This window comes from Lolium rigidum, chromosome 3, assembly GCF_022539505.1.
Source record: "Lolium rigidum isolate FL_2022 chromosome 3, APGP_CSIRO_Lrig_0.1, whole genome shotgun sequence".
NCBI lineage: Eukaryota > Viridiplantae > Streptophyta > Magnoliopsida > Poales > Poaceae > Lolium > Lolium rigidum.
The window spans coordinates 335,943,342-335,948,545 of NC_061510.1; the positions used below are offsets into that span (position 1 = coordinate 335,943,342).

The 5,204-nt window shown below is 36.1% G+C and overlaps 1 long non-coding RNA gene across 1 annotated transcript; it reads left to right on the forward strand.

Annotated features, from left to right (window-relative positions):
* Positions 1-1,960: 1,960 nt before the first annotated feature.
* Positions 1,961-3,370, forward strand: LOC124700102. Its single transcript, XR_007001631.1, has 3 exons — positions 1,961-2,045; positions 3,063-3,183; positions 3,270-3,370. It is a non-coding gene; the product is annotated as an uncharacterized LOC124700102 (long non-coding RNA).
* Positions 3,371-5,204: the final 1,834 nt, after the last annotated feature.

Genomic DNA, 5,204 nt, shown 5'->3' on the forward strand with positions numbered 1-5,204 from the left:
AGTCCAGTTCTACTCATACTATGAATTCGTGTTTTCTTTTTCAGGAAGTTCGCTTTTATTTAGCGGCAAGTTCGGCTCGTCCAATTCGGGGTTTTACCTTCTTTCTCTCAAAAGGTTTTAATTCTTCGCCCATGAGAAAAGAAGGAAAATTACTTAATCTAGAGGAGAAATCCACCTTTTATATCCATAATAATTTGAACTTATAGAATAAAAAAACACTGCATGTGTTACTGTTCTTCTAGCGAGCCCACAGTTGGTATTTCCTTTGTTCTTTGATGCTTCCTTTGTATTTTTTAAATATATAAAGGAACAGAGGTTGGTGCTTTCGATTGTTACTTGGATGCATAAGCAAAATAGAGTAAAGGGCATATGGGGATATATTTATGTGACTGGTAAATAAGAAAAAGAAGTTCACATTATTATTATTAGCACTATTGTGCCCCTGTAGTTTTATTTACGTGAGATATTTAGAAGCTACCTTTGTTTCTTCAATCTTAATATTCAGTTTCTTGTCTCTTCTGGTCCTAACCATAGTCTCTACAAACTAAGTATAACCATTGCACTGATGCAGGTATACTCTACCTTTTATTCTAGGAAGTAAATCTGACAATACTTAGAGCTCTCTTAAGATGGCGTTTGGGGTACTTGGTGGAGGTTCAACGATGATCTACATCCCGCGGATCCGTTGGTGTCAACGTGTCAGCAACATATACATCAGGGAAGTGCACTCCATACATCCGGGCAGTTCACTCGGTGTGATAAAATTTTAGAATGTTAAAGTAAATCATTGCACTTGCACATACCTGCAGTATGGACACAAATGGGTATAGTTGTGACGAAGTTTCTAAGAAGTTGCTACCGAGTTTCTGTGCTAGAACCTGAAGGCAATCAAATGTTAGTTTTTTGATTATTACTAGTCTTTTGTTGGTCTCGTCCTCCATATTTTTATTTTCTTTCTTGGAAGTGCATTATTTGCATTCGGGAAGTGCACATGGATCAATTTGATATTTATGTTAAATATTCGTGATAATTTATCTTCATTTCTGGAAGTTCACACTTCATTCCGTAGCAGATCAGTGTAGGTCTTCTTGGGGCTGACTGAGCACCTGGCTGCTGCATTGAGGTTCAAATATAATCGAACCATCTTCACTTTTGTTGGATAGTTCACTTCCGACATAATGGGAAGCTCAATTTGCACACTGTGAAAATTCATTTCATTTTTCTACGAAACTAACTAAATGGTAATGGTGAGTTCACTTTTGTAAAAGTGAAGTTCACTCCGCAAATAAAATGAAGTTCATTTGAACAAAAATGCATATTGTTGAGGAGCTCAATCTTGTTTTGATGTATAAACGCATTATCTAGTATTTCATTTGCTCCTGACCATCTACCACTGTCTACTAGTATCCTTATGCTACCGTTTTTGTTATATGTAAGGTACACCACTTGATCAAGCCTACTATGCTATATCCGGTAATACTCCATGGGGAAGTTTGTCTACTTTCTCACGGGAGTTGCCTCATCAACTATTTTGTCGGCCAAACCACAATGGAAGTTCACTTTCTCTCGGTGTGAAAGTTCAGCTTTATATAGTCGGTGAGTGTTGTCCGTCCACGTTTAATTTCAAGGTTTATTTTGATCTTTCATTGAATGGTCTGAACTTTAAATATCTTAACTCATCTCTACGCTATCTTTCCTATTTCGTCCACATTGGTATGCTGATGCTACTTGAACTAATAATGATGTCTATGAATTGTGTTAGATTTTTTACCTTATGTGTAGGGAGTAGTAGCATTCTGGTTAGGCAAAGTTTGGATAATTGCAGCACACAACAGTCATTTCTGAAGTTCACTTTCCGATTTCAAGAAATTACTTCCTTGCATCTCTGATGTGCAGGTGTATCTTCACAAAATACATTTTCGGAATGCTTTTGGATACTCAATTTTTGCTATTTGTACGTCAGGACCTTTGGGGTTGCTCCCGATGGCAAGCATATCTGGTATCTTCCTGAATAAGTGTATGAAAATGAAGACACTTAGCGTTTGGTATGCACTTCCAAACAATTACCTACGATATTTCCTTATATAAGATCGATGCTGATGCTGTCTGTCCAGCTCCAGCTTTATTTCCTTTTATTGCTCTACAACAGTCCGCTTGTGTAATCAGTTCAAAGGACACTTACCCTTTCCATCAATTGAATATGGAACGATATGATAGGTTTGAAAATAGAAGTTCACCTCATCCACGTATGAAGTTTACTTATGTTTGCTTTGAAGTTTACTTATGAAGTTAGTAGTGCCAAACCTTTTTTCAAACTTCTTTGTTTATATTTCTAAACCTTCTTGTAGCCCCCGCTGCCGGCGACGCCCCGCCTTACTTGCACAACTACTTAAATCAGGAGAAAACTACCGAAGATTTTAACATCATAGAGTATTTATTCAATTTCTGTTTGTTTATGCTTGCGTTAAATAACTTTATAGATTGTCTCTGCTTGTTTCGTTTGGGAAAATTTTGGACGTTAGCATTAAAAGCAATTTCAAAACTTCATTCTTTGATATTTACAAGTTCATTATTTGCATTTGAGAAGTGCACACGTAATGCTGTTTCCTCAACCTTAAAAGCATTTGAGAAGTTCATTCTTTTATATTTATAAGTTCATTATTTGTTTTTAATCGTGAAATGCAGTTGATCAGTATGCCGAATTTCAGTGTTTTGTTTACTATAAAAGTATCCAGTTTATATAAACAGAAAAAACACAAATATCGCTGTTTGTATAGTGGAAGTTCGTCTTATATAAATAATGAAGTTTGTTCATATTACTGGAAGATACTGCTTGTTTTACATTTGCGTGAGTTCACTAGATGATTCGGAGTAGGATGCACGTGTGCTACTGGATTCCTTGTGTTTTTCCTTATAATGTTTGATGGCACAATGTTATCTCTTACTATCATCCTATTTCGCATGATATAATAATGTTGCGTTAACTTTGGATTGATTTTCTATAGATAACATTTGCGTTTACTCTGTTGATTTCCTGATGTTCAGTCTACTATCTTGTGTAGTTCAGTTTGGTATCATGTGTCTCTGCCACATGGTGAAGTGAATACAGATTGGAAGTTCATTGAAACATTTTCCAGAAGCTCACTAATTATTTGCGCAAGTAGTTCAGTTTTACCAACAAATGTGAGTTACCTTTTTTTAATCTACAGCCGGATTTATATTTTCTTGTCGAAAATAACATACCTTCATTGCTACTGGTCAATGTGCAGAAAAGAGAAAATTTCACGGAAAAAATTAAGAGATGCACCATCTACTCCAAAACATATGTCCAGAGCATGGCAGTCCACTACACTCTCTCCTGGAGTCCACTCGCTGTACAGCCGTGCGTACATCGGTAGTCCAGTGCGTGAGGCTGGAGAGTCCACCGGTGCGTTATGTCGGGAGTCCAATGGACCAGTGTCCGGAGTCCAACTCATGCGCGCACGTTTGGATGCTCAGGAATGAGGCAGTGCTTTTGTGTCCCGTTGCTGATGATTATTTCATTTCTACAGCTTGTGATGTTCACTTTTTTCTGAGAAAAGATCACTTTGTAATCACAGAAAGTTAACTGTAACAAATTATGCAGTATAATTGGCATGAATATTGGTTTCCCTGCCCTTTTTAGCATGTTGATATTGATGTTATGTTCGTCTTCCAAGGGCACTCACTTTTTTGTTGTCTAAAAAATGTTCAATTTATCCTCGCAAACATTGTTCACTTATTTAATCCCAGTAATTTATCCTTGACATGCATGTTATGTACGACGCTCTTGAAGTCTTTTTACTTTTTTTTACATGTCAAAGTTCACTAAGAATATGGTGGAATTCAAAGACGGAAGTTCACCATGCTCAAAAAATTATTTTCTATCGAAATGCACTTCGGTAAGAACAAAAGTTCACCTTTTACTGCATGGAAGCTCATCTTTGGCATACTGAAAAGTTACTCTTTGTCGAAATTTGCTTTGATTAGAGGAAAGTTTACTTTGTACCGCGTAGAAGTAAATTTTTTTTTTGTCAAAATTAACTTTGGTCAAGACGAAAAATATTTTTTGTCAGAACGGAAGTTCACCTTGTACCGCGTGGAAGTTAACCTTTGACATTACCAAAATATAATCTTTGTCGAAATTCACTTTGGTTTGTACCATGCGACAATTCACTTTAAACAAGCCGAAAGTTTATTTTGTGTCAATATTAACTTTGAACATGCAGGAAGTTTGAAATTTATTTTTTGTCAATATTAAATTTGAACGCGGAGGATATTCACCACAAACATGCCGAAAAATTACTTTTGTTGACCTTCATTTTGTACCGGGCGTGAAAGTTCACTTAAACCATGTAGGAAGTTCATTTTAAACATGCTTGTAATTTCTATAATGCGACCGGAAGTTCACAAACAAGATATCGGGAAGTTCACTTCCATAATCGAGCACCTCATGTACTCTATTTTTCTGGGCGGAAATCATACACATAGAAATCCTTCTTACGACCTCTCATTGTGCAAATCGACTGGAGCTACGTACAATTAGCACTAATATAACTCTATTAATACTCCAACACACCACAATGCCACATCTAATCAATCTGGATGAGCCTATTTCAAAATGTTCTTGTGTCGGCATTATGTCCGCTTGTGTGTATTTCTAAAATTAAACTTAAACCGTTTAAAATTTTGAAAAAAGTTCAACATGAAAAAGTTGCACCTAATAAATATCTTTTCAGCATAATATCATTTGGAACATTCCGACAAGTGGTTCAAAAATAAGGTCCAAAAAACAGTACGAAAAACAGAGAAAAGCGGAAATCAGAATCACGTATTTTCGAATCTGCTCTTAAACCGTAAAGAATTTGGAAAAACTTCCTACATGAACAATTTGCGCCTAGTCAGCAGCTTTCCAACGCCATATCATAAGCATAAATACGATAAACCGTTTGAAAATTAAACCCCCAAAACTGCACGAAAAAAGGGAAATCCGCGAAAACGTTGTTTTGTATATTTAAAATTAGTTTTAAACAATACAGAATTTGGGAAAACAATGAACACGAAAAAGTTGCGAAATTTCCATATGAATCCAACGGTATATTATATGTATCATTCCGTTAAGCGGTTTGAAAATCAGCCTCAAAACATTGTCCGCAAAAAACATGGAATTATAGTGTTCCGTCAAG